The 15,832-nt window shown below is 43.3% G+C and overlaps 1 long non-coding RNA gene across 1 annotated transcript; it reads right to left on the bottom strand.

Moving 5' to 3' along the window:
* Positions 1-700: 700 nt before the first annotated feature.
* On the bottom strand, positions 701-9,267 carry LOC136144518 (uncharacterized). Its single transcript, XR_010658560.1, has 3 exons — positions 8,905-9,267; positions 1,815-2,155; positions 701-811 (listed from the first exon to the last, which is right to left on the bottom strand). It is a non-coding gene; the product is annotated as an uncharacterized lncRNA (long non-coding RNA).
* Between the last annotated feature and the right edge of the window lie 6,565 nt (positions 9,268-15,832).

Here is a 15,832-nt window from a genome sequence, read left to right as displayed (position 1 = left end):
GCGACTTCACTCACTAAAGGAAAGTTCAGTGCTCACTTTTTACAATGATTCGTCCAAATGAACTGACTTTTAACTTTAGCTAGTACTGGCGCCGAAGGGTGCTCATCGCTCGTTTCAGGTTTGGGATCCTGACTGTGCATCTTGGACGCTTGCAGCGTTGGATCCGCTCTGTGCGGCCACCGTGCTATGCGTGGTGTGAGGGCAGGCGTCTCCAAGTCATTGGTGTAAACCAACCCGCAACCCTTGACGTCCTAAACTCACCATTCCCGGGCCTCTCTGACTAGCACGCTGCATTTTGAAACTGGACTGTAATTCCTCTTAACTCCAACCCCAAAACATTATGCGCTGTCTATAGACATCTCCACATACAAAACATAATACTATGTAATTTTTAAGACATTATACCATAACGTTCTCTGTATAGCTAAACCATAAAGAAAACCTTAATTTTATTTTTAATTAGTTTCTGGATAAAGAATGACAAAGTAAATAGATCTTAAAAATCTTCAGATAGGAATCACATGCAAATAATTATAATCTATAACTCAGAGATTTGTTTTTTCACAAAGTTAATAGATTACACATTCTCATTTAGCTTGTTTTATTGTGCGAAATGACACTGATGGGGTCAAACTGTTCTTTCTACCACGTTTGACATGCCAGGCAGACGTATTAACATTTCCAATGAGAAGTGGAGAGTGTTCCAGGCTCCGAAGAAGGATGAGGGGATAGTCACCTGAGATTAGACGTCGGCTAAGTTGTCTCCCCTCCATCGACGCCTTCCAGATATTTTTCTATGCAGCACTGTGAGCTGAAGGAAAGGAAAGCAACATGCGCTCAACAACAACACTTTAAAATTCCATTTGAATGCCATTCCAAAGAAAGAAATGACAGGCTAGGCCATGGCCAAGGCACTCCCAGGAACGGTGTTTCAGGGAGTTTCCTCTTCACATCACGAACTCTGCAGTATTGTCCCACACACACGCATGCATGCTTAGCCGCTCAGTCACGTCCGACTCTTTCGAGCCCATGGACTGTAGCCTGCCAGGCTCCTCTGTCCATGGGATTTCCCAGGCAAACACTGGAGTGGGTTGCCGTTTCTTCTTCCAGAGGATCTTCCCCACCCAGGGACTGAACTCTTGTCTCTCACGTCTCCTGCATCGGCAGGCGGGTTCTTCGCCACTAGCATCACCTGGGAAGCCCATGCCACGTGGGAAGCCTATTCTGTGCAGAAGCCTCCCCAGTTCCTGGTGGCTCAGATGGTAAAGAATCCACCTGCAATGCGGGAGACCTGGGTTCGATCCCTGGATTGGGAAGATCCCCTGGAGATGAAAATGGCTACCCACTCCAGTATTCTGGCTTCGAGAATTTCATGGACAGGGGAGCCTGGCAGGCTACTGTCCACGGGGTCGCAAGGAGTCAGACACGACAGAGTGACTTTCACTTTCACTTTCCCCAATTCCGCTCCAGAGCATCCCCTCATCACAAAAAAGGTCAGCAGCATGGACCCTTCCTTCCGCACCTTCAAGTGTCCTGCTGAGTGAAGTAGGCCCTCCTGATTACAACATATTCTGTTTCTATCAAGGCAATATGATACACAAAATAGTCTTACATTAAGAGACACCTGTTACAAAATGTATTGCATGTTGCTTTAAATATTTCTTAATCCTATTTTAGTCCCCGCTCGTTGCCTCCATAGACCTGTGTGTTGAAATCAGCCTCCACTGACTCGCGCACGTTTCCAACAGTAAATGCGATCACGGTAACTGACCTGCGTCAGAGGTGGCCTCTGACAGGGCGGCAGGGCTGCTTACCTGCAGGGCTTAGTGGGGAGCAGCCTTGGCACTTCTCTTCTGTTCCAGGTTCACAGGTCATTCGTCAGCGCCTTTGGAGATGCAAAGATCATAACAATGAGAGCAGAAAATCATGAACCCTTCACTTCTCCCAGACTAGAAGCTCAGGCTCAGAGGGGAGAAAAGGGGATTAATGGATCTTGTTCAAAAGGTTGTCTGTGCTGAAAATTGTGTCTCAGTGACACTCCGTGGATGAGTCACAGATACTCGTTGGAACCCCCTTGCATCTAAAAAGGAAGCTTCTTCCCTTGGAAGGTGCATCCATCTTCCCCGTGCATCGATATTTCAAAAGATTCTAAGAACTGAAAGAGGAATTGAAAAAAAATAATTTTTTCTGAAGAGGAAAGAGAAAGATTTCCTTTTTCAGGGTCATGATGAGGATGAAATAATGAGAAGGAGTGTCAGTTCCACTGAATGGCTACCGAACTGAGCTTTTCTAGAATTTAAATGATCATACATTAAATTGGCATTAAATATATGTGTTTGTAGAATATATACTCCCACCAGTTCATTATCTTTCATTTAGATTTATGTAATGGAATAACAGTCAGTATTTGGGAGTTACTCATTTGATTAACTTTTAAATATATCTCCTAACTTGTTAGGGGTTTCCCCTTTGGCTCAATGGGTAAAGAATCTGCCTGCAATGCAGGAGACACAGGTTCAAGCCTTGGGTTGGGAAGATCCCCTGGAGGAGGAAATGGCAACCCACTCCAGTATTCTTGCCTGGGAATTCCCACGGACAGAGGAGCCTGGCGGGCTACAGTCCAATATGTTGCAAAGAGTCAGACACGACTGAACGACTGACCACAGTGCAATAATCACCAACTACCACAGCCTGTTTTGCCTGAGTATGTCATATATAAATACACACACACACACACACACACACACACACACACACACACACACATATACATATGTTATTGACATTAACGTGGCTTGGCTAAATTTCCACTTTCATGCTACATTTTCATGCCAACTAAACCCCCAACTTCAATTCAGGCTGCAACCAGAATTTTATTCTATCTTTTATAGTTTCTAAAATAGGCAGTTTTATAGTCAAAGCCCTGATGTACTTTAAACACTTTTTTAAAGTTGAGATACACAATTGAACTCCTTAACATAAAAGCCTTTTATATAAAGACACGCGTGATATATTGCTAAGCTAAATGAGTAGGCTATATATAACCTAGTGCCAGTTTTTATGAACTTACATGTATGCTCATAAAGGCGTGAAACAATGGTAAGAATAGATATGCTCCAAAATGTGAGTACCATTTATATTTGCCTTCTGAAGCAACAGGAGATTTGATGTGCTTTTTTTTTCTTTTTTATTATCCTTGGCTTTTGTTTTTCATATTTTCTTCAGAGAACGTGGGTTATTTTCCTAGAGTTGTGAGGGTTTAATACCCTTTCATTGGAAAAATGCTTAATAGACGCTACTTATTTTTTAGTAGTTTCTTCAGCGAGCATCTGTTATTTTCCTAGAGTGGTGGGAGTTAAATAGCCTTCATTGGAAAAATGCTTAAAAGAAATGAATTATTTTTTCTCCATGTTTTCCCTGACTGCACTCAGGGGAGGCGGGAGTGGGAGTGACTCTTGTATCCTCTCTTCCCCCTACCCTGTGCAGAATATTAAAGCATCCGCTCAAACTCCATGACCAGCTGCGCCACGGGCCAGCGCACTGCACGGCCAGACACACCGTGCTCATCAATGTGGGGTCACTTTGGTTCTTTCCGGCCAAATGGGTCCACTGGCTGAGGCTGCCTCCCACCCCCAAGGCCCGCGTGCTTTCTCTGTGTGTCCTCAAGCTCTGCTGTTTGTGTTTGGATTCCTTCAACTCCTCGTTTCTCAGGGTAAGTCAGCCTGGGTCGGCAGGGAGTGAAATGGGAAGATTCTATAACTGGGTTTGGGCTTAGTGTCCTGAAGGGGCGACTGTGGCTTTAAATCGGGCCACATTCTCCAGCCCCATGTACCAAAGTGCTCTGCAGATTTTGTGCAAATCCCAGCAAATAACAGGATGGGATATGGAACTTTCTTTTCCACCCATTGTCTCTTGTGTTTCTATTTCCCTCGGAAGCCTCCTAAACTGGAGTGGCTGGGATTTGAGATCGAGTTGGGCATTCCTCAGACTGCTAAGCAAATGCCACTGAGTAACTTTGAGATTTGGCTCCAACCCGGACAGGAGCCATGAACCCTAGAATAGCCTTGTGCTGGGTTTAATGCTCTGCTGTTGCCAGCCTTGAAATCGTCAATAATTTACTATTGTTGGTGAGTCACTCAGTCGTGTATGACTCTTTGTGACCTCATGGACTGTAGCCCATCAGGCTCCTCTGTCCATGGGATCTCTGGACCCCACAAATTATGGAGCTGGTTCTAGCCCCAGCCTCAAACCCCGAATGTTCTTTCTGATGAAAGCAGTGAAGTCAAAATTCACAAAAAGACTCATTTTGTATACTGGGGAAAGAATGTCGGAGTCTTGCTTTCCTTTTGGATAGCCTGTTAATACAAATAATAATAATGACTTCCTTTCCCAGAAAGCCCCATGAGTCCTTACCTCTAGTACCTAACTATAAATTTGCATTCAAGAATCATTTTCAGAGATGAAGTAAAAGCCCTAGGCTCTCTGCACTGTTATCAGAAGAAGGGAACAGAAAAAGCTATAGAACAGAAAACCAAGAATAATCCATGATCTCAAGATCTCAGTTTTGTAAGTGTTTTCACTTGATCTTGACAAGGAGACTAATCTTCGGAGGCTTCTAAACTTATGTCCAGATTAAATTCACATGTAAATAGAAAAGCAAGGCTTGTATCGTGAGCTCAGCAAGGCTCAGAAAGTCTTAGCCAGTCACTGACTGGCGGGCAGGTCACCTAGTAAATCAAATTATGACATCATAGAAGGCTCCCAGTATTGATTCTTTGTCGTGCCATTTCTAAGAAAAATAACATCACTCTCGTCCTTACCCAGGACATAGTTCAGAGATCTATGCTCACAGCCTTTCTAATTCAATGTCGAATTTCCTTTGGCATAAAGCCAGGAATAGCTGTCTTAACTGCAATGGTAACCAGAGATGAGAGTGAAATAATTTCTCTCCACAGCCAGCATCACGTTATGTTTACCTTGTCTTTTTCAATCCAGTGCCCTGCCAACAAATTTATGTTAAATGCGTGTAATATTCCAATCTGTTTAAGAGATTTGGTAGAAAATGAAAGAATTCACCGTATTATGAATCACTGTCTGTTGACAGGCTCCGGGGGACGTACTGTACTTTTCTAAATTCGTCATTTTAAAATGGCTGTGGTTCTCAAATGCTAATACTCACTGCAATTTGTTTATAACAAATGGGTCAACGGACCATTAATTCAGTTGCAAAACTGTCATCTCTGGCTCTAGGTTTTGGACAGCTAATGAGACTTCACTGGTATCGGCTCATGCAGCCCGCTCAGCACTCGTGTTAATGATGTCTATTGACAAGGTTATTGGATTCCAAATGAATGTTTACACTGAAGTGGAAAGCAAGTGGCAAATATGAAGCTCAAACAGATACTCCAAGCTGGAGAAGCTGATGGTGGTTTAAACCCTCCCTTGTCTCTTCCCCCTAATGAAAGCGAAAACAACAGGGGACATGGGGATAAATGTAATGAAGAGACACAATACTAGGGTTCTGAGAGGTTAATCCAGGCACAACAGAGTTAATCTGGGAGAGGCTGGGTGAGAATTTAGGCTAAAGACCTACACAAGGCTTGTTACTTTTTGATCCAGTTGTAACCAAGGGATGACTCTATTTGCAAAGAAGATTTTGGATTTTCAAACCAGCAGGGCAGAAGTTACATCCTTGATGTTTCTTGTTAAACACACTTGGGTACTTGTTTTCAGAACAAATGATGTTAAAGATCTTCATTTTCTTTTCAAGCAACAAGACAAAAGGAACATAACAATACAGATACTTATGAGGACACAGAATTTGACCCCAGACCAAAAAGTCCCTGAAAGCCAGATTGTATTTTTAACAGATGCACAAGAATGTTATTTTGTAAAACAGAGAAGAAATGCTGTTATTTTCATGTTCTGAAGGTTAAAAAATGAAATTTACATGTGATGAATGGTCCCTTCAAGGAAGTGCTTTTAAACATTTATTTTAAAACTGCATAGTCTGCATTATAATCTCTGACATTAAAGGTCAGATAAATGAGGTTACATTCAAAGAGTTAATTTTTAGAGTATGGCTCTGCTTTACGGCTATTTGCAAAGTCTCTGCTTCATGAAGCTAAATGCAAAAACTTTCAAAATGTGAGTGAATTAAACTCACTTGGATTTTCCCAAGGTAAGAAATCAACTGTAACCTGATGGGGGGAAGTTATATTAAAATCAAATTAATGTTTCCAAGAATGATCTATGTTCTCTGAATCCAATAGCATCTCTTCAAACGTATCATTAACACTTAGATAAAAAGCCCCATGAATTAGATCTGAGACTACATCACATAAACTGTCAACAATTACATGACATGTCACATTTGAAGGAATGGGAAAATCTAAAAATAAAATAATGAGGACAAAATAAAAATAACATCACTGCCATTTGGATAGATAGGTATCAAAGCCCTCGGTCTCCAAGGGGCGCATGTTCAATCTGAATTGTTCTAAATCCAACAAAATGTTTTCATGCTATCTTTCATATTTCTAACAGAAAGATTTTATCTTAATGGCCATTCTCATCTCCCTTTCCCGAGTTGAAATGTTAACGTGGAAAAATAGTTTATGGAATATAACCTAAAGAAGTAATATAACAAGTATAAGCGTCAATGCTATTTGAAAATATATTTATTATTGTTACTTCTAATGTTTAATAAAATAAGTTTGAAAGCAAGGAAGACATCTTTATGTCCAAAGGAAATATAACTTTCTTGACATACTTACAAGTGCACTAGAAATGTAAACACGTTTATAGAAGAGTCCTTTCGAATCATGTTAGTGAGATCACACTTGATCTTGTTGTTTAAACTATTTTCATTTCTTAGGGTATGATCTTTTCAAATACAAACTCTCAGTGAATAATTCTCTGATTTGTTTGTGAAAGTGAACATCACTCAGTCATGTCCGACTATGCGACCCTATGGACTGTAGCCCTCCAGGCTCCTCTATTCATGGGATTCTCCAGGCAAGAATACTGGAGGGGGCAGCTGTTCTCTTCTCCAGGGGATCCTCCCAACCCAGGGATCGAATCCAGGTCTCCCATATTGCAGGCAGACTCTTTACCATCTGAGCCACCAGGGAAGCCCAAGAATACGAGTGGGGAGCCTTCTCCAGGGGATCTCCCTGACCCAAGAATCAAACTGGGGGCTTCTGCATTGCAGGCAGATTCTTTACCAGCTGAGCTACCAGGGAAGCTTTCCAGAATGCATAAGTTCAAAGAAAAATTAAAGAAGACCGTAAGATGATATTGATTCAAAATGAATAGGTATATGTCAAAATACTACGGAAATAACGAACCAGGAACAATATTTGAAATAAATGTAGGAAGTCAGGGCCCCGTAATTCCCGTTGCTACGCTGTAGGACAGCGGGCCCTTTTGCAAGCTCAGCCTGCTGTCGATTTATAACCAGTCCTGCACTGGTTGCTGTGTTTCCGGTATCTGGATTATTGCCTCAGCGTTCTGACGTGCTAGGGCATTATACTGATTTTAGAATTTCTGTCCACATGCTTAACTGCCGGGCATTGATGCTAACACCCAGGGGAATTCTTCCCATGCCCATCGCCCAGAGTGTAGGCTCTACACCCCTAAACCACCTCTTAAATCAGGACCGGCCCAGTCCCGTTTCCCTTCTGATACGAATTCTATTACAGACATCCTCCTTCAGAAGTCCACTCTCTTAATTTTCTCTCCTTCCCAGAATTTCTCCGCACTGGTGTGCAGCGGAGATTCAAGGATGCCGCAGAACTCAGCCTACCAGGGGGTGACAGAGATGCTTAGAAAGAGCATCAATGCTCATTTTAAGCTGCAAAACTCCATTTTTTGGTCTTCTAACTAAACAGTAGTCCTGGATCTCTGCTACGAGATCAGCTAGAAGTTTTCCTAAGGACATAAGACACCGGTGGAGCGGGAAAAAGGGGGTTCACTCTCATCTGACAAAGGGTGACCTCCCAGGTACTGGAGCAGTGCTTCCCCCTCCCCCGGAGTGCACCCCAAAACACCAGCCAGTCACGGGATTTGGACCTCTATGAAAAGTTTTGTTCCTCATCGTGTAGTAATACTTCTCTTTTAAAATCATACCTTCTTTTACAAGTGACGATATTAAAGAAGAAAAAAATAATTAGGTGCTTGTCCCCGAGTGTTTACATTCTGTCCAAGCCTGAGACTCTTGTCAGTCTGAAAGCTAGGAGGCTAATGGAAACCGAAAGAGGAAACAAACGGCAACAAAACACTTCCAACCAGCGAGTTTCCCGGCCTTGTTAAAACCGAAACCCTGGAGGAGCAGGGAGGCTGCTGATCAGAGTGTCCTCTAACCCAGGGGCCAGAGCGCGGCTTCCGGCTCCTCCACTGATGGGACTGGCATTAACTGGGATGTTTATTTGCACCTAGGGGTTAGGTTACTAGAGGAGAGGTCTGAGGCGGGAGTATTTAGTGTCATTTTGCGTATTTGTCAATGAATGAGAAAACACAAAACATCGCCCAGGGTTAAGACTTGGGAATTCTGTGATATTTGAGGGCTCGGATTATGTTTTTGAAGGGGAAGCTAGAGGAAACGAATTTTTTTAAGGTATTATTAAAACCCCAGTCTAATCATGAGAAAGTATCAGAGGAGCTCTAATAGAGGGACAACCTCATGCTCAGTCGTGTCTGACTCTTTGCAACCCCGTGTTCTGTAGCCCGCCAGGCTCCTCTGTCCATGGGATTCTCCAGGAAAGAACACTGGAGCAGGTTGCCATTTCCTTCTGCAGGGGATCTTCCCAACCCAGGGACTGATCAGGCGTCTCCTGAATCTCCTACACTGCAGGCAGATTCTTCACCACTGCACCACCTGGGGAAAGCTACCAAGTTGCTAACCTGTCCTCCTCAGAACCGTCAAGGCATCAAGACAAAGTCCGAACCACTGTCATAAAAGGAGATGAGGTGCTGACAGGCGAATATCACGTGTGTCCTGAGTGAGATTCTAGAACAGAAAGGGACACTAGGTGAAAACTAAGGAATGGCAAATTTGCTCTAGACTTGCAACAAGATAATGAGTCAGTATCTGTTCATCATTGTAACAAAAGATGTTAATAACAGGAGAAAATGGTCAAGGGCATATGGAAATTTGCTGAGCTCTCTTCTTCATTTTTTCATGTATCTAAAATTTTCTAAAATATAAAGTCTATTAAACTAAAAAAAACAAACAATTATTGAGGCTAAAGTTTGTTACTAAAACTTGAGATATACAACTTTGATTGATATAAGATAATCATTCCTCTTTTAAAATAGTTTTCTTTCTATAGAATAGGAAAAACTGTAATGATCCATATTCACATCCTTCTCCTTTTAAATCTATCAGTTCAGTTCAGTCGCTCAGTCCTGTCTGACTCTTTGCGACCCCATGAACCTCAGCATTCCAGGCCTCCCTGTCCATCACCAACTCCCAGAGTCCACCCACACCCATGGCCATCGAGTTGGAGATGCCATCCAACTATCTCATCCTCTATTGTCCCCTTCTCCTCCTGCCCCCAATCCCTCCAAGCATCAGGGTCTTTTCAAATGAGTCAGGTCTTCCCATCAGGTGGCCAAAGTATTGGAGTTTCAGCTTCAACATCAGTCCTTCCAATGAACACCCAGGACTGACCTCCTTTAGGATGGACTGGTTGGATCTCCTTGCAGTCCAAGGGACTCTCAAGAGTCTTCTCCAACAACACAGTTCAAAAGCATCAGTTCTTCGGTGCTCAGCTTTCTTTATAGCCCAACTCTCACATCCATACATGACTCCTGGAAAAACCATAGCCTTGACTAGATGGACCTTTGTTGGCAAAGTAATGTCTCTGCTTTTTAATATGCTATCTAGGTTGGTCATAACGTTGCTTCCAAGGAGTAAGTGTCTTTTAATTTCATGGCTGCAATCAACTCTGCAGTGATTTTGGAGCCCAGAAAAATAAAGTCAGCCACCGTTTCCATCTATTTGCCACGAAGTGATGGGACTGGATGCCATGTTCTTAGTTTTCTGAATGTTGAGCTTTAAGCCAACTTTTTCACTCTCCTCTTTCCTCTTTTAAATCTATGGTCTTTACTAATTTTACTGAATTTTTCCCTTTAATCAAAAGATAATGATTTGTCATTGTAGAAAATTAAGATGATACAGGTAAAAAGAGGAAAATCAAAATCACATGAACACATACAACAACTGAGATAGATCTAGTAATGGAAGATACTTTGTATATTTGTTAAGTTCATAAGACTGTAGCCCACCAGGCTCTTCTGTCCATGGGATTCTCCAGGCAAGAATACTGGAGTGGGTTGCCATGCCCTCCTCCAGGGGATATTCCCAACCCTGGTATCAAACCCAGGTCTCTTGCATTGTGGACAGATTCTTTACCATCTGAGCCACCAAGGAAGTAGTTCATAAGTTTAAATACCTGAATTTATCTTGAAGGTATTCAAAAAATATACAATACAGATATAACGGTTGCATTGCATTTCATTATATGATGGATCATTCTTATTTGGCCAGAGCATTATTTTGGGACCTTAACATTCTTTACATTTTTAAATGTCATTTAAAAAAACCTCACTCAGCCAAGCATTCTTCCTCTGAATTGTTGCATGTGTCTGTAATTATTTCCTTAACATAAATATCCAGAAATGGGGTTTCTGATTCCAAAGTGATGAATAATTTCAAGATGTTTGCTTGTGTTGTCAAACCACTCTCCAAGCTTTGTGCCACTGTACACACTAATAAACCAATTTGTAGAGTGCCTGGAATGCCTTTTCATTCATTAGCTCAGCCATTCAACAAAAAAAAACTTAAACCCTTCTACGTCCATGTTCTTGTCATAAAATGCTCTCATAAGAAATACAAAATAGATTACAAGAGGATTTTCAAGAGATTCTTACCTTTTAAAACTACGGCTTTCTGCATTACAAAATGTTTTTTTTCCCCTTGTTGTTCAATTGTGAAATATAAATTAACATTGTTAAATACCAAATAAATTAACTAATAAAGGGAGAAATAGACATCTTGGTGCCTAGGTATACTTCTCCGTTTTCTCAAATCATAGTGTTTCCATTAAAATCGGTTTATAAGCACGTCTACTTTGATACTTTGGCAAACTGGAAGTTGATCAGTCGAACTCAGTACATTTTATATAAAACAATAAACATGAGTATTGTAGAAGGCATGCCTTGTAGCCACAGAATGAAGTGGGCAGGAATGTTGCTTTATTTTCTGTACCCGAGGCAGTTCAGGCCCCCCGGAACCCTGGGTGGGCGGTGTGATGGGAAACGCAGTCTCAGCCACGACTCGGTCATCCCCACAGTCTGTAAGGATCTTCCAGAAGCAGCTGCTCAGATTCCATGTGGCGGGTTCAGCCAGGCTCCTCCAGGGCTCAGGGTCCCAGGGTGGGAGGGACGGAATATCCCTCCCCTTCTAAACCGGAGTCCTGCACAGTAGGGGCAGGTCCTGCCTGCGATTTTCCTTCTGCAAAAGGAGACTCATCCTCAAAGCAAGGCAGTTTCTGCTTTCCAACCCCAGACAGAAACTTCCTCAGGCAAAATCTCCCTAAACCACAGCCACCTGCTGAAATCCAAAGGAGGGCAAAACATCCAGGGAAGAAAAGACACAAAATAACATTTCAACCATTTTGATTGTTTTTTAAAGGATCCTGCCTAGTGTAAATGGTGTTATCAGCTAGCCTGAGCTGACCAATCTCCCAGGATATAGCCGGTTAATGGGAAAAATAGTCTTTGTGCAATTTAAATTAAAAAAAAAAAGCTGCCTGGGCTTGGGGTCAGAGTTCCTGGCTTTCTAGGAGGATCTTCAGATTCCACTATGGCTGGGCTGTTGTTGCTGTCATGCAGTTGCTCAGTCGTGTCCGTGTCCGACTCTTTGCGACCCCATGGACTGCAGCACGCCAGGCTTCTCTGTCCTTCACCATCTCCCACAGTTTGCTCAAACTCATGTCCATCAAGTGGGTGATGCCATCCCACCATCTCATCCTCTGTCGTCCCCTTCTCCTGCCCTCAATCTTTCCCAGCATCAGGGTCTTTTTAAATGAGTCAGCTCTTCGCATGAGGTGGCCAAAGTATTGGAGTTTAGCTTCAACATCAGTCCTTCCAATGAACACCCAGGACTGACCTCCTTTAGGATGGACTGGTTGGATCTCCTTACAGTCCAAGTGACTCTCAAGAGTCTTCTCCAACACCACAGTTCAAAAGCATCGATTCTTCGGTGCTCAGCTTTCTTTAAGGTTCAACTCTCACATCCATACATGACCACTGGGAAAATCATAGCTTTGACCAGATGGACCTTTGTTGGCAAAGTGATGTCTCTGCTTTTTAACACACTGTCTAGGTAGACAATCAGGGGAGGTCTTTCTCTTTCCTTTTCCTGGAAAGTCCTCATCCACCTGGACCACTTCCTGCCTGAACAGCCTCAAGTTCTACTGGTTCCTGGCCTCTTCCTTCACATTTCTCCTCAAACCCAGGCTCCGTGTGCTCTCTAGGTGAGTGCAGTAGACGGATCCATGAAGGTTGGCACCAAAAATAAAAATTGTTCTGGGGCTCCTTAGCATTCACCCCAGAGATGGGGCTTCCCCAGGGAGAATGTCACGTTTGTTCCTAGGAAAGGATGCTGACGCAGCAAGCTAGCAGAAGAGACTGTCTGGAGCAGTGATGGATTGTCCCTTCTGTAAACTCGGGAACACAGTGTTCAGCTTCCTGCTGTTGCCTCACCAGGAACACGAAGTTACTTTGCTACATGAAAGGGCAACAGTGAACATGTGGAGATTACTTGGGCAAGGAGGCATCTATTGACCATAATTTTCTACATAAAAGTTTTTTTTTTTTTCTCCCCCACTTAGACTAAAGATCCTTCCTCTCCATAACCAGCCTTCTCCTGGAGTCATATTCAGTTAATCCATCTCTGGATCCCTTGTCTCACACCCCTTTGTGGACTTAAGTCGGCTCTGTCATGGGTGTGTGTGTAATATCTGTCTCCTCTGTGTGGCTGGGACTATCCCGGGCGAGGGTCCAGCCTCATCTCCACATGCACTCATTCATTCAAGCAGTGTCACCTGCTCTGCTGGAAGGGACGTTGTGGTTAAGTCAGCAAGCTGCATACCTTGTTGTTTAGTCACTCAGTCTGTCTGACACTCTTTGTGACCCCATGGACTGTAGCCCGCCAGGCTCCTCTGTCCGCGGGATTCTCCAGGCAAGAGTACTAGAGCGGGCTGCCATGCCCTCTCCCAGGGGATCTTCCCGACTCAGGGATCAAACCCTTGTCTCCTGCATTGCAGGCAGATTATTCTTTACAGCTGCGCCACAGGCAGTAATTATAAGCAAAGATGGGGGTGTAGAATTACAGGTAAAGATACTAGGTTTCATGGACAGGTCAAGCAGCCAGGCTTTTTGTCCCTGTGGTCCTAACACTCCACGCAGAGCTTGGCATGTAGAGAGAACTGTGTATAATGAATAAAATGAACAGACTGCTTGCATCTAAAATGGATTTTAGATTGAGTCTCTTGTCCACTTCCTGCTCATCGTGTAACATATGACCAGGTTGCCCTGGCCTTTCCTTTTCTAACATTGAAAACAGAGGATCTCTGTAAGAAATTCAACACTATTCTTAAAAAACAAACAAACAAACAAAAAACCCAAACATGCTACCCTAAAGATATGTGAACACACGTAGTGCTTCTTCAGTTTTGATCCTGGGATACAGCCTTAGTCTCCAAACATACACATACTAGTGGCCATAAAGTAGATAAAAGATGGAATGAGATGAGCTAGTCCAATCTTCTTGTAATATGCCTGGTGACACTGAGCCCAGACAGGTGGTAAGAAGGGCTAATGAATGCAGAGCTGGAGAATTCTGCAGTCTCTGTATAAAGACGGAGCAAGTGCATCTGGCTTAGGTGTTTGGGGATTGTACTCACACCCCCACCATCTCAGCAACTAATATTCACAGATTACAAAGAGTTTCATGCTCTGTCTTGATGGGCATTTAAATCACCTTCATTTTGTGTTCTTATCTTTCACAGGACTATAAAGACTTTGGTGTAGGACTTAATCGTGTACATCTCACCTGAATATCCTCACTGATTGTTATCTGAAGAAGAAATGAATGAATCTTATCTTTGATGTGAATGCCTTCATTACTAACATCTTTCTTCACCTTGGTCCTTTGAATCAAACTGAAGAAAATCTGTCTGATCAACATGATCTGCTAGAGAATTAAGTTTCTTTTGGGAAATTAACAGAATTAAGTTTGCAAGACAGGACCTAACATGTCAATTTAGTAAATATATATATATATATATTCCTGTGGCCAATAAACCTGCATTATTGTTTAATCAAAGCTCTGGATCCTTTATTAAATATTTCGTTCTTAGGCCATACACAGAAAAATTAAGTTGACTTTTTCCATAGAAAAACTGGGTGAAACTGGGTGAGTGGTATTTCACAATTTGCAACATCTTTATTCTGTAAATCACTAAGAAAAAGAATCTTAAACACTCTTCATCCTCGGTAAAAACTGACTTAAAAAAAAAATCTGACCCCGTAACATTTTGGCATAGCTACCTCTTCCTTTTGTCAGAAACAGAAATGACTTGAAATAACTGTAAAGGCGCTTCAAAGATAAGTGCTTTTAAAAATCACAGACAATAGTTAACCATCCGGAAAAAGGAGCCCGATCGTCCTGATGAGGAGCGAATCGTGTTTAGACAAATTCAGGAGACGACATCTAGACCCAGCAACACCTGGAAGATCTTTTCACACATCATTTGGTGGGTTTTTTTTTTTTTTTTTTTTTTTTCCGTTTTGATGGATGGATGAGCAAACTTTAAGGAGTTAATGGGCAGATAAAAGTCGGATGGAAAAGGACAGTAATGTTAAGACAAGTTAAAAGCTCTTTCCGACACCAGCTCCCAATCCGGGCTCCCCAGCCGTTTCCCCTGTGAACTTTTTGTGTTTCATTCATTTTGCTGGAATTGGAAAGAGAGAGGCCAAGAAAAGGCCGTATCCTGCCTCATTGACTAAAGCTCTCCTGTAAGCGAGTTTAATGGGCTAGAAGCGAAAAGCACTGACAGTTCTAAGAAAACCTGCCCGCGTCCCCAGCGCCCCGGGGGCTCCCCGCGGCTCCCCCGCTCCCCGCTTCCCTCCCCGCTCCCCGCTTCCCTCCCCGCTCCCCGCTTCCCTCCACGCTCCCCGCTTCCCTCCACGCTCCTCCCCGCATCCCTCCCAGCTCCCCGCTTCCCTCCACGCTCCTCCCCGCATCTGCCAAGCTTCCGCGACCAGCCAGGGGCATCTATCGGAAACAAACCCCGCGCGGACACAAGCGCCCGGCCTCATTAACGGAGGGCCCCGGCCGAGAACCGCCTGTAATTACAGCTGACTTAACAGATGCTCACGTGAGCAGATAAGCTCTTAAGACCGAAATCAACTTTCCTTTAACATTTGCAAGCCATTTTTTCCTCTCATTTACCCTGTTAAAAAGGGGTCTTTCTCGGCCTGATGGGAACCCTCTCAGTTACACTCACTTTCCCTGCACGCTGCTATTTTGACCACTTTCTTGTATCCTTTTTCCACACGACTTCCTGTGAAGTATATCTAGGAAGGGGCCACAGAGAGTGAAATTCTGAGCCCAAGAAAGGGCCTTTTCCTCGCCTTCATCCAAGCAGAACACTCGGTGGTTTGGGGTGCGCGCGCGCGCGCGTGTGCATGCGTGTGTGCGCGCGTGTGTGTGCGTGTGTGCGCGCGCGTGTGTGTGTGCGTGCGTGTGTGTGCGCGTGCG

This window comes from Muntiacus reevesi, chromosome 11, assembly GCF_963930625.1.
Source record: "Muntiacus reevesi chromosome 11, mMunRee1.1, whole genome shotgun sequence".
Lineage (NCBI taxonomy): Eukaryota > Metazoa > Chordata > Mammalia > Artiodactyla > Cervidae > Muntiacus > Muntiacus reevesi.
This window is presented reverse-complemented; position numbering and strand designations above follow the sequence as displayed.